This window comes from Odocoileus virginianus, chromosome 2 (genome assembly GCF_023699985.2).
Source record: "Odocoileus virginianus isolate 20LAN1187 ecotype Illinois chromosome 2, Ovbor_1.2, whole genome shotgun sequence".
In the NCBI taxonomy this organism is placed as follows: domain Eukaryota; kingdom Metazoa; phylum Chordata; class Mammalia; order Artiodactyla; family Cervidae; genus Odocoileus; species Odocoileus virginianus.
This window is the reverse complement of record NC_069675.1, coordinates 64,947,315-64,973,345: the sequence shown is the minus strand read 5'-3', so window position 1 is coordinate 64,973,345 and position 26,031 is coordinate 64,947,315. Positions and strand designations below refer to the sequence as shown.

Sequence of the window (26,031 nt, the reverse complement as noted above, 5' to 3'; positions counted from 1 at the left end):
CCCAACCTCCCTGGCCCAGCAGCTATTCTGTAGCTTTTAATATTTGCCCTGTCAACACACAGCATTTTCCCCCAAAACATGTCTTCTTTTTCTCTTTCTCCTTCATATTTAGCTTTCCATTTCTCTTTTATTTAAAATTACTGTAAATTAAGAGGGTCTTTCCCCTATTACTTTTCAGGATACTATACAATGCAGTTTAGAAACTTGTCTTACCCACTGTGGGTAATAACAGTTTGACCTCATATGCCGGTAATCCTCCATTGGCTTTAGGGTATCACTACTTGGTTTTCTCAGAAATAGGAGAAATCTGTTGGTATGCTTTACAGAAGTGACCAGAATTGGCCTAAGTTCTTCCAGTTGGACACAGCATTGCCCAAGGATTCCCCAGGGCCACTCTAACCGAAATGTGGCCGGGAGAACAGAGTGCAGAGAAAAGTTAAAGGGAAATGAGAACGAATGCAAATACAAAGTGTAGAATACAAGGAAGGAAAAAAAGGTAGAAGGAGAGAGAAAAGAATAGAGAGAGAAGGCAGAGAGAAGGATACAGAATCAGTGGAAAGGAGGTGAGAAGAGTGATCCAGAGGTCTGTTAACCACTCCTGTGGTATGGGACAAGTCAAGGAAGAGCAGCTAGTATAACTCTTCCTGAGTTGATACTGAGCAGCCCCTATCTTTTCTTATTCTCTATTTCCAGTGTCAGGTAGGGGAAGTTACTTTGTTTCTGCTATCAGTTGGGAATGTGATTAGATGCCGGTAATTTTATATTTTATATTATTTTATTGAAATATAGTTGATTTACAATGCTATGTCAGTAAGAAACTTTTATATATATATTCTTTCTTTGTTATTTTCTATTATAGTTTATCACAGGATATTGAATATAGTTCCCTGTGCTATATAGTAGGACCTTCTTGTTTATCCATTCTGTATACAATAGCTTGCATCTGCTAACCCCAAACTCTTTAATTCATCTCTTCCCTACCCTGCCTCCCTCTTGACAACCACAAGTCTGTCTTCTGTGTCTGTGAGTCTGTTTCTGTTTTGTAGATAGGTTTATTTTTAAATGTCATATTTTAAATTCTACCTATAAGTGATATCATATTGTGTTTGTGTTTCTCCTTCTGACTTACTTCACTTGTATGATAATCTCTCAAGTCCATCCATGTTGTTGCAAATGGCATTATTTCATTCTGCTTTATGGCTGAGTAATATCCCATTGTATATGTGTACCACTTGTTCTTTATCCATTCAGCTATCAATGGACATTTAGGTTGATTCCATGTTTTGACTATTGTGAATAGTACTGCTGAGAAGTTAGGGATGTATGTATCTTTTCAAATTACACTTTTGTCCAGATATATGCCCAGGAGTAGGATTGCTGCATCATATAGATGCCAATAATTTTAATATTAGCCTCAGTTCACCTGGTTTACTAAGGAAGTGTGCTACAAAATCATATAACGTATTTGAGGTAAAATTTCATGTTCTTTCATTAGGTAAATACTTACCGATTGCTTGATATGTCCCAAACACTGAGGCTATAAAAATGAATGAGATATTGTCCCTGCCTTCAGGATGTTTATGGTTTGAAGAGTTAGACGAGTAAACAGATTTACAGTGTAATGTTTTAAAAGTATTGGGATATGAGGAAGCTTTGGTGCGTACCAAGCTATGGTGTTACGGGTTCAGAGGAGGGCCCTTGATTCAAGCCTTAGAGAGGGAATCTGGGAAGGCAGCTTGGAGAAGTTATCATTCACTCTGAGTCCCAAGTTGGTAAATTGCATAGTGAAAGGTAGGGAATGGTATTCCAGGCAGAGGGAGCAAGAGCCCAAAGGCATAGAGCTCAGTCCATGCAGAAGTTGTAACCATTTCATGGAGACATGAAAGATACTTGCATGATTCAGTTTGTGGTGATTATTGTTCTGCTATTTCAGAAATGTAGATATTGAGACTTGTCTATGTTCACTAGAGCACAGCTAAAAATTCTTACTTTGTAGCAATAATTCTCTTTTAAGATGAAGACACTAGAAATCACATTTCCTATCTAGAGATTTTAAGGGCAAAATGTAGGTAAAGCAGAACTTTTGAATTCGCAAATAATGATTAACCCTTTGTACAGTAAAAGAAAGCGGCTACAATGGACAGCATATCCCTTTCTCATCCAACTTTTGGATTTCTGTTTTGTTTTTATTTTTTTTTTCTTTTGTTTTTAAAGGGGGGGTCTTTGTTTAGTTGCTTAGGATGTTTGGTTAGAAAGTAGAGAAACGAGTTCAGGAATAGTTGCTACTTAGAGCAAAACAAAACAAGTTTAAGTAGCTTATTTCTCTGATAATACCTACTGAGCACAAGCAAGACTTGGTTTAATGACATTGTTTCAGAGAGACAGTTACTTCACCAGATAAAACATTTATTCACCATTATTCACTGTGTAAAGTGTGTGGTGTCCATACTAAGAGCATTGATTTTGTTTTTTGAGATGTGAATAAAGCTGCATTAAACAGAAACCTTATGTGAATCCATTGGGCAATACTGGGATTTAACATAGATTAAAAGAAAAAAAACGTGTTATGTGTGGTTTGGGCTTCCCTCGTGGCTCAGGCGGTAAAGCGTCTGTCTGCAATGCAGGAGACCCGGGTTCGATCCCTGGGTTGGGAAGATCCCCTGGAGAACGAAATGTCAGCCCACTCCAGTATTCTTGCCTGGAAAATCCCATGGACCACGGGGCCTGGTAGGCTACCATCCATGGGGTCGAAAAGAGTCGGACACAACTGAGCAACTTCACTATATCACTATATGTGTTGTTTAGAGAAGAGTGCTTAGAATATAGTATGTATGTTTGTGGTCATTTCTCAGTTATCTTAATCTCTCAGTAGTATTTGACACTCCTTCCTCACTAGTTTCATTTTGCTTTTAGGATGCCACTCCCTTGGTTCTCTTTCTACCTCTCTAACCCCTTTTTCTCACATTCCTGTGCAACAACCCCCCCCCCCCCCCCCCCCGTGCGCCCCACATACTCTTTTTGGCTGATTTCTTTCTCATCTCCTCAGCCTCCAATGATGGAGTACTCAGATCACTCCTTGGATCCCTTCTCTGTGTACACTCGTTTCCTAGGTTCTTTCTTTTAGGAATTTAAATACCATTTATACCTTAAGAATTAGAAAGTATTTATTACTAGCCTGAATGTCTTCCTGTGAACTCAAAGAGTCTAATGTCAGCTGCCTACAGGATAATAGCTTCTTGAACTTAACATATTCAAAACATTAACCCTGGAACTTCTCTCAAACCTGTACCTATGGCAGTTTCCCCCCATCTCAGTTTCAGTTTTATAGAGGACTCTTCCTTGACTCTACTCTCCCCCCCCCTTTTTTGGGGAGCTGTGTCGCATGGCATTCAGGATCTTAGTTCCCCAACCAGGGATTGAACCCATACCCCTGCAGTGGAATCATGGTGTCTTCACTACTGGACCATGAGGGAAGTCCCTCTTGACTCTGTTTTTTTCTTTCTTTCATCATCCAATCCACCAGCAGGTCCTGTGAGCTTTACCTTAAAATACATCCAAAGTTTGAACACTTCTCACCCCTTCCTTATTACTGTTGGAACATGTCTTCCTCCTTTTGCTCTTGGTCCCCCAGTCTAATCTTAACAGTGACCAGAGTAATTTTGTTAAGTGTATATCAAATCGTGCCACTCCTCTGCTGAATACTGTCCACTGAGTCCCACCCAGAATAAACACTAAAGTCCTTAAAGTGATCTACAGGGCTGCATGGGATCTTCAGTATCACCTCTCCCAGCTGCTCTGACTTCGTCTTCTACCACTCTCCCCTTCTGCTCTGGCCACCCTGGTCTCTGCAGTTGCTCCAACATGCCAAGCCTTGGGACCATTGTAGTTTTTTTTTCTGGAACACTTCTTCCAGATGTCATATGGCCTCTTCCCTTGCCTCCTTCAGGTTTCTGCTCAACTGTCACCTAATCTGTGAAGCTTTCCTTGGCCGTCTTATTAAGAATAAAAACCATCTCTACCCTCTGCCTTTCTTGTTTCCCTTCCTGCTTTGTTTTCTTCCTTAGAACTTACTTCTGTTTGATATACTGTCCATGCATTCATTATTTAGATATTTTGAGAGCTCTCTACTGTGTGTCAGGCACTGTTTCAGGAACTCGCTTCTATAGTTTAATATTTTCCACCCATGATTAGAATATAAATTCACCCACTTTTTTTGTTCTTTGCTGTATTCCCACTTTCTAGAACAGTACCTAGCACATAGTTGAATGAATAAATTTATTCATTTTTAAACAGAAATGTATTGAATAAATATTAGTAGAAGGTTGTGTACCAGATAATGAGGGTAAGATCTGTATGAACAAGACATTGTTCCTGCCTCAAATTGCTCACTCTAAAAAATACTTATTTTTAATTGTGCTTTCTAGTGGGATAAAATGATACATCATTTTGGAGTCGGGGTGGTAAGAATGGGTGTGCAGTGATATGGTTATCTTCAGAGCCTGCTTTGTTAGGCTTATCAATAATTTGCACTGTTCGGGGGAGGGTAGGATTGATTATACCTCACTGCATGACTGGCTTTTGGGGTTACAACATCTCTTTGATCTTGCCTTGTTAGAGCAAGAATTTCTTAAAAATCATATTAATCAGTCGTGGTTCTTTTTAGGTCCCTTCTAGGAACCTTTTATTGTAACCACTTCCTCTCAGGATTAGAGAAGGAGTTTACTATCTTTACCTTCCTGCATGTCTGAAAATTCTTTTCCAGAGTCCTTGGCCAGACACTAGCTATATGGTTGTGAACTTCTCTGAACCTCAGTTTCTGTGCCTGTCAAATGGAGATAATGATAAATGACACTAATCTTCTTGTGAGGATTAAGTGACTAAATAATATACTAGTCTTGAGGACAGGCAAGGGGAAGGACGTTGAGAACAATTGTTTTTAAAAGTAAATACTGTATATCTGTGCTTTATTTTGGAAAACTTAATAAGCATATGTTTCTTTTCTAATGAGAGTAGTGAAGATTTAATTTTTAAAAACAAAGGCTTCAATATATTGTTTTCATTTTTAAAAATAGAAAACTTTGAAAAATAATATTTATTTTTGGCTGTACTACATCTTTGTTGCTTTGTGTAGGCCTTCTGTAGCTGCAGCAAGCAGGGGCTACTCTTTGTTAGGGTGTGAGGGCTTCTCACTGTGGTGGCTTCTCTCGTTTCGGAGCACAGGCGCTAGGCATGCGGCTTTGGTAGTTGTGGCTCCCAGGCTTAGTTCCTCCTTGGTATGTGTGATCTTTCTTTACCGGGTATTGAACCTGTGTCCCCTTCACTGGCAGGTGGATTCTTACCGTTAAAATAGCCTTATCTAATCTTTCCCGTAACCCTTATCCACATTTTATAGAAACAGAGAGATTAGGAAACTTGCTTAAAGTCACACAGTGAGTGGTAGAGCTGGGATTTGAATACACAGTCTGGTCCCGGAGCCCCTGCTCGCAGCCTCTACAGTCTACTGCTTCTATTCCTCTTTTACCCGTTTAAAGTACGTAGTGTGGGTCAGCAGTGTGGGACTTAGAAGGGCTAGTCCTACTGAAAAATGGGGCAATTTTAACTACTAGGCTAAGAATAAAGAGACCTGGGATCTTGTCTTGACTCTGTCATCAGCTTGCTACATCTAGAACTTTTACTTTTCTCAGCCTGCTGTCCTCATTTATTAAACAAAGGAGTCTCTCTGGATGGTCTCTGAGATAGTCCTTCTAGCTCTGATGTTCTGTGATTGGTCATATGAAGTGAGGAGGGTAATACTTGCTCAGCTCCTTGATTTGGCACATTGGTATTTGTGAGCTTTGAGGGAGTTTGCTTTGTGCAAATAGAGATGCTAGATTTCAGGGCAAAGAATGAGCTGCCTTTCTGAGGAAGGTAGATCGGAGCTCTTTTTTTGAAGCTGGTTGCCAAGGGAACTTAGCCTCTGGCCAGCGACAACCAGGAATTCTTTGGTTTAGAGTAGGGAACAGATAACTAAAGCAAGCAGCACATTTAGGTTTCACTTTGCACCCCTCCACCCCCATTCCCCACAGCTAGCTGCTAGTTTTATACAGTTTCTATGTTAGGCATTGTTTTAAGTACTTTATAAACTATCAGATTATTTAATCTTCTTAGAAATCATATGAGATGGGTGCTATTATTTGGGTTCTAAATTTATAGACATTAAGAGTGAAGCAAATAGAGTTAAATAATTTGTCCACTTTTACTTAGGTGAAAAGTGGTACCACATCCACGAAATTGTGCTGGCTTCTTGGTTGGAGCTTGAAAAAAAATGCAAAGGAAAAATTGTTTAGTTGCTTATTAGTGGTTTTTGTTTTATTTGTTTGCCTTATTTAGAATGATAGACTCTTGGCATTGGAAAGGGCCTTTGAGGTAATATAGTCAGTCTCCTTGTCTCCAGTCTGCCATTCAGTTACAGAATTGCTTTCTATAGTCCCCTGACAGATGTGATCATTTAAATTATTTTTGAATAGTTCTGTTCCTGGGAAGCTCATCACTTCTCAAGGAATCTAATTATATATGTATTTTTTTTCTTTTTCATTATAGTTATTACAGGATATTGAGTATGTCCTGTGCTATACAGTAGGACCACGTTGTTAATCTGTTTTATATATAGTTGTTTGTATCTGCTAGTCCCAAACTCTTTATTTATCCTTCCTCTACCTGTTTTCTCTTTTGGTAACTATAAGTTTGTTTTCTATGTGTGTGAGTCTGTTTTTGTTTTGTGAATAAATTCATTGGTATCAGATTTTATATTCCACATGTTAAGTGATATCATGTGGTATTTGTGTTTTTCTTTCTGACTTCACTTAGTACGATAGTCTCTAGGTCCATCCATGTTGCTGCAAATGGCATTATTTCATTGTTTTTTAATGACTGAGTAGTATTTCACTGTATATATATTACTTACATATATTTGTCTATTGATGGGCATTTAGGTTGTTTTTGTGTCTTGGCTACTGTGAATAGTACTGCTGTGAACATTGAGGTGCCTGTATCTTTTTTTTTTCATCGTCCAGAGAAATTTAACAGGTTTATTTATAATTGTTATAAAGTTGAACTGCTGAAACTTGTTCACTGAAACATTTTGACTTGCATTAATGCCTTTATGTCCCTGCGTTTGTATTAAAAATTCACACAGAAATGAAAATGGAAAAACTGCCAATACCTGATTTCTGTACTCTGTTTTTCCACTTGCAAACATATACTTAGGTACTTTTTGACCCCATGGAGAAAAAAAATCTAATGTTAAGAACTACCAATAATAGGAAGAAGAGGAAAAAATATTTTTAAAGAATGAAATATTTCCCATCAGAGTGGATGCTTAAGCATGTTTTCCACGTATGTGGCGTGCTAGCTGGATGTCACTTGGCATAATTGTTGCATGTTTGGCATGGATAACACACAGGTTGGTGTCTTCAAAACAGTCGACCACAGATAGATTTCACTTGCCTCTTTCAAAGGACCAGTAGCTGCACTCTAGAAGTGCAGATCTGTTTTGAAGTCCCGAGCAACTTCCCACACTGGAAGGAAAGTTTGTGAATCAGGAGTTCAGTGGACTTCTGATAATTCTGATTTCATGGAGTGCTGCAATACCAGGCCTGTAATGAGATTTCTTCACCCTTGCAATAGAGGGCGTACTCTTTGTTAGAGGCTTTGTGGCCAGTTGCTTCCTTGGTGCTTTACCACAAGTGAATTTGCAGGCTGTCTGCTTTTTATGAGCCATGGTATAGAGAGAGACCTTCTTACTTAACCTCATTCCCCTTCAGCTGGAACTCAGTTGCCTGTATATTTTTGAATTAGAGTTTTCTCTGAATATATGCCCAAGAGTAGGATTGCTGAATAATACGGCAACTCTAGTTTTTTAAGGAACCTCCAATTGTTTTCTATTGTGGCTGCACCAATTTACATTCCCAGTCACAGTGTAGGAAGTTTCCCTTTTCTCCATACTCTCTCCAGCATTTGTTATTTGTAGACCTTTTTAGTGATGGCACATTTTGACCCATGTGAGGTAATTCTTCATTGTAGTTTTTAAATAAAAGTATTTATTTCTTTGGCTGCACTGGGTCTTAGTTGGGGCACACATGATCTTTGCTGTGTCATGTGAGATCGTTTGGTGCAGTGTGTGGGCTCAGTAGCTGTGGCTCACAGGCTTTCTAGTTGCAGCACACAGGCTTAGTTTCTCTGGGGCACGTGGGATCTTAGTTCTCTGACCAGGGATTGAACTGTGTCCCCTGCATAGCAAGGCAGATTCTTAACCACTGGACCACCAGAGAAGTCCCTTCATTGTTTTGATTTGTATTTCTCTAATAATTGGGCTTCCCTTGTGGCTCAGCTGGTAAAGAATCCGCCTACAATGTGGGAGACCTGAGTTTGATCCCTGGGTTGGGAAGATCCCCTGAAGGGAAAGGCTACTCACTCCAGTATTCTGGCCTGGAGAAGTCCATGGACTGTATAGTTCATGGGGTTGCAAAGAGTATTTCTCTAATAATTAGCAGTGTTGAACATCTTTTCATATGCCTATTGGCCATCTGTATGTTTTCTTTGGACAAATGTCTGTTTAGGTCTGCCCATTTTTTGATTGGGTGGTTGGTTTTTTTGTCATTGAGTTGTGTGAGCTGTTTGTGTATTTTGCCAATAAAGCCCTTGTCGAATGTGTTATTTGCAAATATTTTCTCCTATTCTGTAGATTATCTTTTCATTTTCTTTGTGGTTTCCTCCATTATATTGTTGAATAGCTCTTTTTGGTAGAAAATTATTTCTTGTTTTGAATTGAAATCTAATTGCTATGTGTTCTCATCGGTTATAGCCTGTATCTTCCATATCCAATTGTGAGAATATTTGAAGACATTCTTCCTATTAATAAGGAATATTTGCAGTTTTCTCATAGCATCTAAGCTTGCTTTCAGTTCAGATTGGTCAGCACAAAAGCAGTCTGCCTCTGTCACTGTTTGCAAGTGCAGCCTTGCACTTCTTGTGATTAGTTAGCACAAAATGTGGGCCGTTCCCACATTCTTGGAGCACGAATGGATAGTGAACTGAATCTATTCAATTCACTGTGAGTCTGGCAGGTTTGCAATTCTCCACTCAGAATCTCTAGGCCATCAGGCTGTGGTCCCCGTATATACTGCCAGAGATCACAAAATGTCGGGAAGTTTATCCGGGCACTTGATGAAACTGCATTTACTTCGTCAGGCCACTAGGTGATGAGCAACTCGCAAACCCGACTGTCAGGGAGGGTTGTGTACAGGACAGTTTCTGTTTGTACTTGGAAACACCATCAGAAAGAAGTCACCTAGTAAATTTCACTAAATGGTTTTGCATGGGGGGAGAAGAAACATGTCTCACATATTTTTTGTCTTTCTCAGCTTTGATTCAATTTTAAATATTACGGAGGGGGGTGGCTGCGCTGCCCAGCATTCCTATATCAGGGACCAAATCTGTGCCCCCTGCAGTGGAAGCATGGAATCTTAACCACTGGACCACCAGGGAAGAAGTTCCTTAAATATTAATTTGACTAGGACACTTTGAGTGATTTTTTTTTTTTAAGAAAAGGGGCCTAGATGCTATTTTCAAGGTCCATTTATTTATTTACTTTGTGTGTGTGTGTATCTTGTATCTTCATGTGTGAATGATGTTAGCTAGGTTTAAGATTCTTTTTTTTTTTTTTTTTTTAAAGATTCTTGAATACTAGTCCTAGTCTCTACGAAGTGTGGCTTCCCAGATGGTGCAGTGGTAAGGAATCTGCCTGCCAATGCAAGAGACGTGGATTCAACTTTTGGGTCAGGAATATGTCCTTGAGTGGGAAGTGGCAAGCCACTACAGTATTCTTGCCTGGAAAATTCCATGTGCAAGGAGCATGGTGGGCTACAGGCCATGGGGTCGCAAAGGGTTGGACAAGACTGAGTAACTGGGCACACACACTACAAAGTATACAGCTTTCTATTGCCTAATTTCTAGTGATTGAGATTAAAAGTCCAGTGTCAATAGGATCCTTTTCCCTTTGTAAGTAATAGCCATTTCTCTTTGAAAGTTAGTTTTTTTCTTCATGCTTAGTGTTTTATCATGATAGACTTAGATATGATATTTAAAAAAAGAAACTCTGCTTGCTACTTGATGAACCTTTTAGACTTAAAAAACTGTTTTTTCTCAGTTAAGGGAAGTTTTATTGCTTTCCTTGTGTCTGTTCCCAACCCTCTTACTTTGTAGATGAAGAAACTGAGCCCAGAAAGGTTAAGTGACTTACCTAAGGGTCATTCAGGTAGTTAAAATGAAGCTCAAGAAAATAAACTGACTCTTTCAATGAGGTACACTTTCATTGTATTGAATATTGCTGTAGTGAGAGAGCCATCATGAACTGATTGGTGATTTTTTAGTGGGACGAGTTTTTCCAAGGGTTCATGAGGGGATGAAGAAGGAAGAGGAGGTGATAGAATTCTTTACTGTTAAAGTGTGGCCCATGTGAATGACTGCAGAATTCAGAAATCCCCCCAATACCCTAGCTGTTGGAGATACCCCAAAGCTCTAAAATTTAATAAAGCCAAGAAATTTTTTGAATACTTGGAGAATTATCTGTTTAGTTGTCAGAAGTAGGATTATCATGGTCATTCTCTGTTGTAAATATTGGAAAATGTATAAATGGCATCTGAAGGCTTGGAGACAGGCATTATAAACTGCCTTATCTGTGGCCTGGTTTCTGTTTTGAATTCCAGCATGGTACCCTTTTCTGCTGGGAACCACCTGTTCTTGAGCTCTGTTGATCTTTGGATTTCCCCAACCCTTCAGTCCCTTTCAGTTTTGAAATGAAACCTACCCCAGAGGGTGAGGTCAGGTACCGAGAGGACTTTGACAGCTCACACCAGATTGTTTTCTTTTCAGAGTTGTCCGGTATGTGACTGTGATGCGTGAGGCACAGCAGGCTGTGATAGAGACTAATTGATGGTGAGTCAGCTATTGGGTAAGACCTAGGCAGTGTCATCTCTTTGGGTAGCCAGGAAAACATGTAGACCAAATATATCGTCTTTCATCCTTAGGAAGTTAAGAGCACAGTCACCAGAGATCTATCATGATTTCTCTGCCTTTGGTTTATTGAAGAAGGAAAGGCTTTATTTCAGTGTCCTAGCTCCTCATTTGTAGAACTTTCTTTTCGGGAAGGAGCCAAGTCCCTGGTCTCTTTCTGCTGTTCCAGAAATTTTCTGAACTTTCATGCTGTGCCTCCTGGAATTGCTGCTGTGATCTGCAGTGACTCCTCTAGATATGCCTAGACAACCTTTCACCATGCCCCAGCCCCTTCATAGAATGCAGCTTCCCCTCTTCCTTTTGTGAATGTGGTTTCCATCATATTGTTGCACTTCGCTTGGTACCTTCATGAGTGGAACTGACGATCTCCAGCTTGTCTCACACCAGCAAAATCAGCATCCCCTGATTTTGTCTGACTGTCCCCCAGCCTCATCCCCCAGCACTGCAGAGCTGTTTCCAGATCTTCAAGTACCTTTTCTGTTTTGAGATTGTTGCTGGCCGCACGGCCACCTGATCCCTGTCTTTGAAGCTGGCATCTTCACACTCATTCTCTCATATTTGTTTAGGACTTAGGCGTTTCACCCTCCTCCAGGGGTTCTGGCCCCGTCTAGGGGATCTGTGGCTAGACTTGGTCTGGGGCCAAGGATTCAGGCTAGAGCATGGAATTAGGGGGCTTGGTGTTAACTTCTCAAGACATGGAGAGATGGCAAGCCGGGAAGATTTAAACATCAAGGCCAGTCGAGGGTGGAAGAAACAGAAAGTTTAGTATTTGAAGTAAAGGATGTCCTTTGTAGGCTCCCTCTTTTCCAGCATTTCAAAACTGAGTTATTTTTTTTAGATCAGTTTTAGGTTCATAGCAAAATTGAGAAGAAGGTATAAGAATTCCCATTATTTTTTGAAAAATCGACCTTTACTTTTATAGACAATATAATAATCTAAGAATATCAAAACATGTAGGTTTTTAAAAAAGTTTTTGAAAGTATTTTTACTTGAGATTGGAAAATGAACAGCTTCCACACTGTTCATTGGAAGATACACAGTATTCATGAATACAATGCTGGTCATTTGAGGAAAGGTACAGACTTCAATTTCTCCTTCACACTTTTCTTTTAGAAAGATACTATAGCAAAAAGAAACTTCACCAGCACAAGGAAAACTATTTTCCCAATAAGTTTATGAAAACCTAAGTTTCCCAGTGGAATCAAAATTATCCTCCTGCTGCCACCACCTTATAACTTCATGCTTATTAGAACACTAATAGCTGCACCAAAACGAAGAGTACATTTACTTTCAACAGTGAGGGTGATTCCTTAAAAAATGTAACAAAGATCTCTGCAAGTAGTGTCTGAAATAGACAGCTAATACTGGATTTAATATTATTTTACAAATAATTGTTCTCTTAGCAGTAAATTTAAGTCTACACATTCACAGTAGTGTTAGAAAATAAATACTATGATTATGTACTATATGTTACGACAGACTAGTTTCAAAAAACAAAAACTCAACATCTTGATAAAAATTCTCATCAGAGTAAAATGTGACTAAAATTTAAAACATTGTCAAAATAATACCACATTTAAAATCTTCCACGATTTACACAAGTATGAATTTCCAGTTTTGGAGCCCCTTTTTCTGTTGTGAATTAAAATATGAGTATATTGAAAACTGTTAATTTCAAAACATTATGGGTATTTTAAATACTCCTGCTCCCCTATTTCAATTATTTCTATATTCCCAGAGGCAACCTGTTCAGTTTAGAATGTACCTCCCAGACTTTGTGTTTTCATACATATGTATGAACCCAGAAAAAATTTAAAGTGCTATGTTTGTGTTTTATTTACTTACACAAATGGGGTCACATTTTATGTATCATTCATGTATTTCTTTCTTTGATTCAGTAATGTGCCTTGACAGTATTCCATATTGGTACATGAAGATAGGTCTCATTCTTTTTGGCTGCCGTATAGTATTTCATAGACTAGATGTATTCTGTTTTATTTACCTTTTTTCCTATTGAGGGACATTAAGGTATTTCTAATTTTCTCTTGTCAGTGATTCTTTTTGTCCTTTTTAAAACTTTTTTTGGTTTTTCTTTTTTCTTATGTAGTTTAAAAATTTTTATTTTTTATTGAACTTTTTGTGGTTTAAAAGTCAGCATTCTGTTTCTAGGCCCTTTTTTTCCTTTTCTTTTCTTCCTACACTCTCTAGGTGGTCTCAGCCTCTCTGACCACTTCAGTTACCATCTGCACATGGATGATGCCCAGATCTCTCTCCAGACCAGACTATCCAATTGTTCACACGGACAACTTCACTGGGACGTTTTGAAGACTCAGCAGAATGCAGCTCCTGCTCTTCCCCTCTTGCTCCTCCTCCAGTGTCCTGTCACGTGGTAAATAGCACCACCACCCATGCAGTTGCTGGGCCCAAAGCCTAGTAGTCATTCTAGGTCCTCCCTCCCCTTCCCAGAGCTGACAGCCAGCCTGTCGTAGGACTTGTCCTCCCCAGTATTTCTTGGATCCAGTTGCTTTCTTCATCCTTGCCGCTGTCCTGTACTTTAGCTTTCTAATTTATAAAATACAATATTTGCGAGGATTTATATGAATTAATGTATGTAAAATGCTTAGAACAGTGGATAGGCACCTAGAATGTGTTGTGTGAGTATTAGCTATTATCATTGTTACTCGCCGCTGCTTCTTCCTCTTAATGTATCCACTTTCATTTCTGTCTCCAGTCTTGATTTTATTCTCCTCTACCTCCATTCCATTCTCCACACTGCAGCCAGAGTGATCTTTATAAAATGTAAGAATGATCATGATCTAACTCCTCTGCATGTGTGTACTGTTACCACACTTAGAGTGCTTTTTCCCTTGATTTTTGAATGGCTCATTCCTTTTTATTTAGATACACCTACTTTTTTTTTTTTTTTTTATTTAAAAAAATTTTTGACTGTGCCATGTGGCATATGGGATCTTAGTTCCCCAACTAGGTATTGAACCTACACCCCCTGCACTGAAAATGCAGAGTGTTAACCACTGGACCACCTGGAAGTCCCTGGATACCTACTTCTAAATGTCATCTCTTCAGAGAGGCTTTCCCCTGACCACCTAATGATTATGAAATAGCCACTTATATACGTACATTCCAGACATCACCTATTTATTTCTTTACATAGCACTTGCTAATAAGTGATATTTTTCTAGTGTAGTCACATATTCGTTTATAGTTGCCACCAATTGGAATGTCAGTTCTCTGAGAATAGGAATATTGTCTGTTTTATTTACAGCAGTAAAACAGGAGAGTGGCTGGCACATTGTAAGCACTCAGTGAATACTTGTTAAGAGAATGATAAAAGAGCTTCATTTGTCTTACAAGACCATCCTTGGTCTCTCCAGCATCGTTTGCCATAGTGTACTCTCTACCTTGACCTCCCCACCTCATCCCGTCTCTTCAGTTAAGCTTTGTTGCTGTAGGGACATTACATAGGCTGTTTAATCTGCCTTGAACATGCTTCTTTAAATGCCCTGCCACTGCTTGGGTATCTCCTATCGATCCTTGGCCATGGCCAAGGGGACTTGGCCATGAAGGGGGCATGAGTACCTAGGATCAAGGTTCAGGATCTGAATAGGTGGATTATTTGAGTGTTTGATGGCAGAATCGCTGAGAGTGGAGTGCAGTCCTAAGCAAGCAAGGAAGGAAGCAAAAGGCCTTAGGGATAATAAGATGAGGCAAGGATGAAGTTGAAAGCTGAATCATTAGGTGAAAAACCTAGAGAATCTGGATCATGGGTGGAGTGTAAGAAGGGACAGGGCAAGCAGTTCAGGATTAAAGCCATAAATAATCTTTGGGATTACTAAAATTACCTTCTAGCATTGTTACTTCTTTAGTGTAAAACCAGCTGTTGGATTATAGGAAGGATCAGGTAGTTAACACATAAAAGTTTGAACTAAATTTTGTATTGCTTTGTGTTTTATATACTATTTAAAGTCAAATCCCCAGAAATCCTATCTTACCTCACCCTGCCCCTGCTTTAATTTCTGCTCCCAGGAGCTTACCTTCCCTTCTTTTAAATGTATTAGGCCCAGCTCGCTCATATTTTTACTGTTTCCTGTCCAGAAGCCTTCAGCAGTCTCAGTGCTCCCTTCTGGTAGGCTGAGGGTGCTCCCTTCAGGTATGGGGAGCACTCCTTCAGGCTACCTCCTCCCTTCAAGTTGAGCATAGGAGTTAGCCTCAGGAGTTCAGGACTTCCTGCCTAACCTGAATCTGTGGATTTCTCTCTGAAGTTTGAGGAGGGACATGGGAGTGTAGAATACAGGGTGGGACTCCCTTGGTGAGGCCTAGTAAAGAGTAGTGAAAGGCTGGCTGGGTGTGCATGGATGGTAAGATCTGAAGGTTGAAGGCAGTGGGCTTCAAAGTGTCTTACCTGGAGTTGTCTTAGAGTTTATGGCAATGTTAGAGGGCTCGGATGTGCCAAGTAAGGAATCTTGGTGAGTAGGGCTAGTCATTACCCTTTAGAGGTGTTCTGTTTGTTTTTCTGTGTAGCCTGATGCTCTTCTACAGCCTGACCAATAGCTGGCATCATGGTGGATACTGAAGGGGAATCACTGGGATAGAAACAGTACTTACTGATTAGGGGTGTTGTCCCCTTTATGATGGTTGAATGGAGTGATTGTATGCACATACATCCAAGGCCCAGGCAGCTGGTCTGTGTGAGATGAATCTTCTGCACTCCCCTCCTAGTGCTTCCTGGGAAAACCCAACCTAAGGCAGCTGGAGATCATGGCCATCGTCAGTGATTGCCCCAAGAGTGCTACCTGTCTTTGACTCCTCTGCTCTCTAATCTCCATGCTCTGATGTCCTGCCTTCTATTTTCTGCTTTCAGTTCAGTTCAGTTGCTCAGTCATGTCCCACCCTGCGACCCCATGAATCGCAGCACGCCATGCCTCCCTGTCTATCACAAACTCCCGGAGTTTACTCAAACTCATGTCCATCGAGTTGGTGATGCCATCCAGCCATCTCATCCTCTGTTATCCCCTTCTCCTCCTGCCCCCAATCCCGCCCAGCATCAGGGTCTTTTCCAATGAGTCAACTCTTCACATGAGGTGGCCAAAGTATTGGAGTTTCAGCTTCAGCATCAGTCCTTCCAATGAACACCCAGGACTGATCTCCTTTAGGATGGACTGGTTGGATCTCCTTGCAGTCCAAGGGATTCTTAAGAGTCTTCTCCAACACCACTTTCCCCAAAGTCTTCAAATTTCATAAGCCCTTCTGACTCCTTTTTTACTTTATTTCCTGCCCAGCTTGAGTGTTGGCTGTATGCGGTCCCTTGGTTTTGACATTGCCAGTCAGCTTTCCTCTATTAGCCCTATTCCTAGAGCTGTGGTTTTGAGGCTTTAATGTACCAGAATTACCCATGGAGGCAAGTGTTGAGGAGTTGGATACTTACTTAAAATGCTGATTCCTGGGAGAATGGACACATATATATATGTACAGCTGAGTCACTGTCTTGTGCACCCGGAAATGTCACAACATTGTTAATCGGCTGGCTGTACTCCAATATAAAATTAAAAAGGCAAATTCCTGGTCTTTACTCCTGCTATCCTGATTAAATTGGTATGGGTGGTAACCAGGAATCTGCATTTTGATTGGCCTTCTAGGTGACTCTGACACCAGTCATTATCTACAGACCATATTTGGAGAAACTCTGACTTAGAAGACTCTTTTGACCACCTTCCCCTTACCCCTTCCCTAAAGGGGAAAGAAAAGGATTTGAACCCTTTACTTGGATCCTGAGGTCCCAGGAACCTTAGACTGTCACCTGTCATCCAGTGGGGACAGTGGATAACTGTTTCTGTGTACCTCATCTTCTCATTGCTGGTGGTAGGCACACATTCCCAGTGAGGCAGACTCTACCTGGTAAAAGGGCCTTAATGACCCGGTAGACTGCAGGTCAGTAGCTCTGGAATATACTGGGGACTTAGGCTTTGGACTGAGAAAGCAGGATGGAACATAGAGTTTGAAGGCTGCCAACTACACTTCAGATTTGCCTCTGGGATGCTTCTTTCTCTGTACACAGTGACCGTGCCCTAATGTAGTCTGTCTTTTGGTCTCCAAGTTGTTGTCACTCCCTATTGGCAGCCATCCTCTGAAAAGCTTTTACTGTCCTTTTATAAAACAACCCAGCCTCGTCTCTCCTTTTAAATCCCTTGTTGCATTCGTGTTACCTATACAGTCAAGTCCAGATGTCTCAGGTTGGAATAAAGTCTTGCACATTTTGACTCAAATTGTGGTTTACAAGGCCTAGTAAGATCTGGTCCCTCCCTGTATTTCAAGTCTCATTTCAAGCCCTTCTTCCCCTTACCTCCTGCATGCATCATCACCTGCTTTCAGTTCTCTGGCTTCAGGGCCTTTGCCTAGAAAACTGTTTACCCTGTTCTTCACCTCATTATCCTTTGCCTTTAAGTTTCAGTTGAGCATTATCTCATTTTGGAGGTCTTTTTTGCCCTCTCTATGTAAAGCAACACAACATTATTATCATAGCACCCTGTTTGCTTCCACTGGATCACTTATTGCTTTTTACTCGTTTTTCTTTCTTACTACACTGTAAGCTCCATGAGGGCAGGGACCTTCTTGCTCATGATTCTGTCTTCAGTGCATAGTGTGTAGAGGTACTCAATAAGGACATGCTGACTAAATTGCCTTTCACCTTCTTATTAGTACCTGTGTTGGTACTTTGTGGCTCTGCACAGTTCTTACCCTTGGCATGTGTGTTATTACCTCTGCCAGAGGCACCCTTTCTCTCATTGACTGATCATTCCTTCTTGTTGCTTACTGCTTCTCTGAGCAATTCCTAGACTTCCCCAGGCAGTTCTAATTCAATAGAGAAAGTACTTTGGTCCTCTTGAATGGATTTTTCACCCTGTATGATTTTCCTTATGTGGGAGATACATGGCATTGCCCTTGGTCTACAGATGACAAACCAGAGGCTCTGAGAAGTGGATTAATTTGGAATAACTGAGATTCAAACCCTGTGAGTCTGTAGAGCCCTCAGTCATTCTGTCTCACTGTACTTTCTCTAAAAGACACCAAATAGCAGACTCAGAGACTCTGAAGTGAAGGAGGTGTTTTTCTTTTTTTCTTTTTATTTCTTTTTATTTTTTTAATTATTTATTTATTTGGCTGTGCTGGGTCTTAGTTGCAGCCTCAGGATCTTCCATATTCCTTGTGGCATATGGGATTTTTTTTTGTTACAGTGTGTGGGATCTCATTCCCTGATCAGGTGCTGAACTTGGACCTCCTGCATTGGGAGCTCGGAGTCTTACCCACTGGACCACCAGGGAAGTCCCAAAGGAGGTGTTTTCAGAAAAAATTACTTAGGTAATGAGTGTGTGTGTGTGTATGTATGTATGTATGTATGTATATTTTTAATTTTCTGATCATTAAACAGTAAAAGGTAGAAGTAGTTTCCCCTTATCAGAGGTTTTGCTTTTTGCAGTTTCAGTTACTTTAGGTCTGAAAATATTAAATGGAAAATTCCAGGAATAAACAATTCATAAGTTTTTAATTGCATGTTCTGAGTAATGTGATGAAATCTTGTGCCATCCTTCTCCTTCCTGTCCAGGATATGAATCACCCTTTAGTTCAGCATACCTACGCTGTGCATGCCATAGGAAAAAACATAGTATATATAGGGTTCGGTACTGTCCATGGTTCCAAGATTTGGAATGTATCCCACACGGATAAGGAAGGACTGCTGTATCATTGACAAACCATTTATAAAGATAGGTGATAGAATGAAGTATGAACAAATTATTCAGAGGATGGTGTGTGTATTCCATTTGTTCATCAGTCACATCTTTGGTGATTGCTTGTGACAACCATAACATACAACCTAGTAGAGATGAGCCTAAGTGAAGCACTGTTAAATTCAAACTAAAGCAAATGTCAGTTATCATTCATAGTTGGGTTTCCCAGGTGGTGCTAGTAGTAAAGAACCCGATTGCCAATGCAGGAGACATAAGAGATGTGGGTTCAATCCCTGGGTTGGAAAGATCCCCTGGAGAAGGGCATGGCAACCCACTCCAGGATTCTTGCCTGGAGAATCCCGTGGACAGAGGAGCCTGGCGGGCTACAGTCCCATGCATCGTACAGTGTTGGACGTGACTGAAGCGACTTAGCACACAGCACAGTTTCTTGGAAGTATTATGAAGGGTGAAATCTGAACATTTTTGTTGAGGGGGAAAATGTGTAAAAATTGGTGTGCAAAGCCTTTTAACATATTATGATGAAAAATACCTTACTGTATGTTGATAAGGGACTAGTTGATACGGTGGATAGCACCGTATTCTATAGCAGTTAGAAAGAAATACCCACCTTCTCATACACAAGTGCACACACAGACATACACAGATACGGAGCAATCTCTGAGGTCTTGTTAAGAGAAAACTAAATCTAGCAAGATAAGAGTTTATGGCATGCTAGGTATTTGTATGAAAAAAGGAGAGGACTCTATACTTCCTATAAACAGACTACCTCTGGAGGTTTGTTTCTGTGTTTTTTAATCTTACTGTGTTGCTGAAATTTTTAACCTCTATATATATAGCCCTTTTAAAAAAATGTGATGAAAACACATAAAATTTACTATCTTGTCTGTCTTAAACTTTACAGCAAAGAAATCCTTTTTTCTAGTGAATGATTCCCAATTTTATGTCTTGGATTTTTGTATTTCAGATTTTTATTGAAGTGAGACACATTTCTACTAAGAATAGGACAAAAAAAGGGGAGATTGTGCTCGAAATTGAAGATACCTATGTGTACCATTTGTCTAACATCATTTACCCCTCTATTTGTGTTACTTGCACCACTCTTGCACTGTAAATCTTAGTGCTCCTCCCCTCTTTATTAAAGTATAGTTGATTTACAATATTATATAATGTCAGGTGTACAGCATAGTGATTATTTTTGCAGATTATACTCCATTTTAAGATAGCTATTATAATGGCTGTAATTCCTTGTGCCATGCACTGTATCCTTTTTACTTATCTGCTTTATGCATAGTAGTTTGTAACCCCTAATTTGTCCCTCTCCTCTTTGGTAACCACTAGTTTGTCTTCTGTGTCTGCCAGTCTGCTTCAGTTTTACATATACATTGGAGTTGCCTTTTTCAATGACAGGTTTCTTGTGTGTTGATTTTGTCTTTCTAAATAGAGTAAATTCTTGCAAGCAGGAGGCATGTCTTATGATTATATCCTATAGCGATAAGCATAATAGAAGCTGCTCAATAACTGCATATTCAGGAAAGACTAGAGAGAGGTAGATAAAGAGAGAAAGAGACTCTTCTGCTGAAGAGATGATTGCTTTGGTTTTTCTCTGATTCACCTTACACTCTTCACTAGTGAAGAATTTCTTCCACTTGCAGACTAAATGTGTTTAAGGTGTGTATGTTTGTGTGTGTGTGTGATGTTAAGGGGTGTGTGTGTGTGTGTATGTGTGTGTGTGTGTGTGTGATGTTACCTTCTGAAACCCCAGGAGAGGGAGCAGAAGCTGGAATGGGGCCTTGAGGCTGTGGCCTGATAGTAGTAATATAGTGATTCTAGTGATTCTTCTGTGTTGTAGCTTGGAGGAGAGTCTCAGATTTTTACTCTCAACCTAATTTCAAGTGTGGATATTCAGCTATCACCTCGGTAGTTGGGCCTGTATGTCCCTTAAGTGTCTAAATTTAGTAGCATATAATAGGAATGTTTGATAAAAGTAACTTGTCGTTTTTGGTTTAAGTATATGAAAGCTGTTAACATAGGGCCTAGCACAGAGTAGGTATCCAAGAGGTGACAGATAGTGTTTGAGAAATATTTTGAAATAGTCAAATCTTTCCCTAAGTCCCCTATCTCTATTCATGTGCCTCCATGGTTACCCTCAGGCTAAAGAAATAGGGAAGAGCAACATGGATTCCACCTTTAGGAAGTTGCCTGTTTCTTATTTGTGGCTTTATGCTCAAACCAGAAGTATATTCTGCTTCCACATATTTGAGAGCAGAATATCTGGACCTATGGATATACTCGAAACTGCATCCCAGCTGAAAATGTTCCTATCACACTGGCATGGCTGGTCACCTCGGGCAGCTTTCTTGGTGGAAACTTGGCCTGAGAATCTCAGTGGGGAAGTCTTTATCTCTAGGGTGTCACAGCATAGCCAGGGTAGCTTGTTGGGTCCAGGCATGGAGGGAGGGATAAGTAGGGGGCAAAAAGGGCTCAGCTCTGTGTCATTTTCTGCTCCGAGGAAGATGTGGGCACTGGTATGCCAGGGGCAGTGTTCTGGCCTACTGTGGCTTGTTACTGCCCTATGAATGAGTCAGTCTTGCTCTTGGCTGCCCTGCAAGGCATTTGGGGTATAGTAGGAGCTGGACTAGAGAATCTAAATCAGATAGACTTGCTTCAAATCCTAGAGATTTGCAGGGAGGAAATACACCTCCCGGGATGTTTCCCGTGTGCTGAGGTAGAGGAATCTGAATCTCTGGGGGTTTCCCTCCATCCATGTTATGACCTCTCAGCTTTTCTTCATCTTAAGCTTTTATTCCTTTCACACTATCACTGTCCTGGCTTCTCGGAAGAGCAGGAGGACAAGGAGAAATAATGAATTTGTGGGACTCTGTGGATCTGCTGTCCTTATAATCCTTTCTGGATCAAAGAGTAGGTGTGCAGAGGAGGGTGAATGAGTAGGTGGGAGAACAAACATATGCTGCCTGTACCACTTATCTGTCACTCAGCCTAGACCATTGCTTGTATTATCAACCTTTTTCTGTGTTGTTTTCTTTCCCATTTAGGGCATAACTATGTTGCCACATGTATTAATAATTTCACATGAATGGATCCATACCTTAATACTGTTTTTCTTCTTTAAAACTGTTCTGTAATCCTTTTCTCCTTTTTTTCCCTAGTTTCATTGAGATGTAATTGACATATAACATTGTGTATGTTTAAGGTGTGCAGTGCAATGATTTGATATGATTATCACAATATGGTTAACACATTCATTACCTTACATAGTTAACTATTTTTTGTGTATAGTGAGAATCTTTTTTTGTTGGATTGTGTGTTATAGACGTCTTTTCATGTCAGTAAACATAGAATTAATGGCTGAATTATATTTCCACGTGTGGATATACCATAGTGCATATTACTTAGTATTTAATCTGTTTATCTCATCTCTAATCAGCAGGGCCTTCCCTAATGCTCTTCAAGTTGTAACAATCCCCCTTCCTTTACCCTCTCCCTTCTCTCCTTTACTTTTCTTTATAACGTTTAGCCCAAAATGCTATACTACTTTTTTTTCTTGTTTATTGCCTAACACCCTTCATTAGAATGTAGGCTCCATGAAAATAAGGATTTTTTTTTTTAATCTACTTTTTCTGTACCTATAGTTTAGTACCAGCTCCAGGTATACAGGTGGTGCTCAATAAATATTTGTTGAATGAATTTGTTGGATTTTTGGTATGCCCATTGAGGTTTTTATTTGTAATATTTGTGGTATTATATACATTCTTTAGAAAATACTTTGGTACGTAATCTTTATATTCTTGTCGATGTATCTTCTTCGGATAAATTTCAAGAAATGGAATGACTGAGTTAAAGGATATGCACAGTTAAAATGTTGGTTCATGGAGCCAAACTACACTTAAGAATGTTAACACCAGCGGTGCATGGGATTGCCTGTTTCTCCATATCATCAGTAACTCTGGCTTGTGTGTTTTTTGTTTTCCTCACCTGACAGATGACACGTGATCTTGTCACTGTAATGTGGTAATTGAGGCTGTGACTCTGGAGCTAACCTGATGGGGACTGAATTCTGACTCAGCCACTTCTTATATGACCTTGGGTAAGTCATTTAACTTCTCTGTCCCCCTTTCATCTTTGGTAAAGTAGGGTTAATGATGGCACCTGTTTCATGAGAAATAAATCAGTTAGTCCAAGTAAATTGCTTTGAATAGTAACTGAGACATGGCAATAAATATGATTTAGTGTACATTTCTGTGAATATTAAAGATTAAACATCTTTTATAAATACAAATCCAGTATCTTTTGGGCAGATGTATATGTTTTTTAAATCACTCATTCATGTCATGTCCTTTGCACATTTTCCTACTAGTATTTTTTTAAATAATTTGTAAGAGCTCAAGTGTTCACAGTTGTATATGGTGCAGATATTGTTCCCAGTTTGTCTTTCATTTTTCACCTTTGTGCATTTTTTTATCTGTTTGTAAGAGTTTGACGTTTTCAGGTAGTCAAAGATAATCTTTTCCCTTATAATATATTTGCTGCTAGACCAAGTTTAGAAAAGGCATTCTTCCAACTTCAAAATTATAAAAACAGTTATTGTCTTTGAGTACTTTGTATGGATATGTATTTTTAAATCTTTCAATCTTTGATCTGTCTGCAGTTTATTTTGATATGAAGATAGTAGTTGATCTGGCTCTGTTTTCTTTTTAGTAGTGTCCCAAACCCCTTTACTGAAGGAGTAAGAACAGGAGCCTTTTATCTATTCTCCCCTCCCCTAATTTGAAAGTAAGGTATCCTAGCTATAGCAAATAGCAAACCTCCATTTTATTTTGTTTTGTTTCAGCTCGTTTCACTTTGGTTCATTGTATATCGTTTCAGCCACACCACATGCCATGCATGGGATCTCAGTTGCCTGACCAGGGGTTGAAGCCATGCCCCTTGCAATAGAGGCACAGAGTCTTAAGCACTGGACTGCCAGGGAAGTTCCCGGATCTGCATTACTCTGGGATGAATTTGCTGTATAAAGCAGTTTGGGATCAGAATTCAGTTGACTATGTGATGAAGCTGCTGGGCTCACTGGTGTAGCATCTCTCCTGGCTCTGGAAGCTCCTCCTAAGTGGATCCTTATTTGGAGACTGCTTTGATAGGGCTATTATTAATTTGGAATGATAAGTTCTATTCAAAAAACATGTAACTGTAGCAGGTGTTTCCTCCCTCCAGCCTAGGTATATTGATAGGGTATTAGTTGAGGAGCTGTTGAGTGGTAGTACACCCATCATGTTCTAGCTCTGTCCTCATCTGCTCTTTTTGGAACTCTCGTCCCATCCAGTTTCTTGCCTCTGACTCAAAATGGAAGGAGGGTGATTCATACACAACAGAGCATCCACGTATTTCATGGCAGCTACTATCTGCCAGAGATGATGACAAAAGGTGGCTAACTCATACATGGCATGTACCAGGAACTGCTCTAAGCACCTTACATTTATAAATTCTTGATGTGGTAGGTGCTCTGTACTGGGTTATATGGTGTTCCCCTAAAAATTGTATCCACCCAGAATGTGATTTTATTTGGAAATAAAGTCTTTGTAAGATATAATCAAGTTATGAAGTCATTACTTGATTGGGCCATAATCCAGTGCCTGGTGTTATTACAACAAGTGGGAGACGACACAGACAGAAGACAACCATGTTGAGATGTAGGCAGGGTTTACTGGCATCTATTGGGAGCAGGAAGAGGCAAGGAAGGATACTTCCCTAGAGCCTTTAGAGGGAGTGTGGCCCTGCTGACACCTATATTTTGGACTTCTAGCCTCTAGAACTGTGAGAGGATAAATTTGTGTTGTTTAAAGCCACCCAGTTTGTAGTATTTGTTACGACAGCTCTAGGAAACCAATGCATGCTCTTACTGTCATCTCTGTTTTCAGATAAGGAAACTGAGGCCTGGAGAGGTCAAATACTCAGAAATCTCTTTAGGCCACTGCTTTGATCCCTGGGCATTCATTGTATTTTTTGCTATTGTTATTATCAGCTCTGCACCTTCACTACAGCCTTCCGCTTATGGTAGTGCTGGGGCTGAGCTGCTCAGAGGGCTCCTTTCTGTAACATAGCAGGCTGTGGCATTTCCCCCTCCTCGCCCTCTTCCCACTGTAAAGCAGAAATGCTTACCTCTCAGGAGGCTTTTGGTTGAAGCCTGATGATTTCAGCAGGTCTCTTCCTGGCCGTACCCCTGCAGGTGAAATCAGACTTTTCATTTCCTTGCAATGTCAGGGAAGTATCAGTGATAGGTCAGGGGAGGGTCACCAAACTTCTTCTGGCAAGTGTTTTTATGCTTCCCGTTTGTGGCCTGCTGTATTTCCTAGAATCCCTGCCAGTAGACAGCTCAAGTCTTGTTTTTCTTTGGCGCTTTCAGGATCTCACACATAGTTTACATGCTACGTCTCACAGTCTATGGCCGTGAGCAGAGAAGGAGCAGCTTCTTGGTAGCACTGTGAGGACCCTGGTCACTTGTTCTTGATTAAGTCGACCCACTGCAGTGGCTCTCTGCCTTGATAAAAGGAATGGGAGGATAAGGGCATTGTTTGACCCAGCTCATCTCCCTGAACAGCACCTCGTCTGCCGTGGTCTCTTCTGCTGGCATCCCAGAAGAGGGTTCCTCCCTTTGTCCCAGTGCTGGCCACAGAATCCTGCCTGTTTTCTCGTATAGACCTTTTCCTTTGGATCCTAATCTTATTCTCAGCTCCTCTTACTAGACTGTGTATCTGTTTTGTTTGCTGCTGTATCCGAGGACTGAGTAAAGACTTGGCACTTATTAGCCCATCAAGAAATATTTATTGAATGAAGGAGTGAATATTGACCACAAAGTTTTGGAATCCTGCTTTTTCTTGCTTCATACTGAAGCCAGGCACCAGATTTAGAACTTTAGAGGTCTAAGCAATGGGAAGATTATAGTTGTTACTGTTGTTGTTGTTCAGTTGCTAAGTCATGTCTTAATCTTTGGGACCCCATGGACTGCAGCATGCCAGTCTTCCCTGTCTTTTCACTTTCTCTTGGAGTTCGCTTAGATTCATGTTCATTGGGAGATTATGATGATCCGTATAATTTCAGCCCTGAGTATGTATTTCAGAAACAATATTAAGCACAAAATAAGCATAAGGAAGTCTAACAAAGTATAAGGGAAATCCAGCAAAATTTTGATATTTACCATAATGAC

General features: G+C 40.2%; 1 long non-coding RNA gene across 19 annotated transcripts in view; it reads left to right on the top strand.

Annotated features, from left to right (window-relative positions):
• LOC110127552 (uncharacterized) overlaps positions 1-26,031 on the top strand; it is a 113,640-nt gene that overhangs the window by 52,906 nt on the left and 34,703 nt on the right. For 9 of the 19 annotated variants that reach the window (XR_011492883.1, XR_011492920.1, XR_011492929.1 and 6 more), the window contains exons 4-7: positions 10,912-10,974; positions 13,261-13,441; positions 18,303-18,426; positions 22,816-22,920. This is a non-coding gene — a long non-coding RNA (uncharacterized lncRNA). Of the gene's footprint in view, positions 1-9,712; positions 9,769-10,911; positions 10,975-13,260; positions 13,442-18,302; positions 18,427-22,815; positions 22,921-23,664; positions 24,418-26,031 lie in introns of those variants that run through there. The other 10 variants (XR_011492895.1, XR_002310815.2, XR_011492941.1 and 7 more) reach the window with 10 other exon arrangements.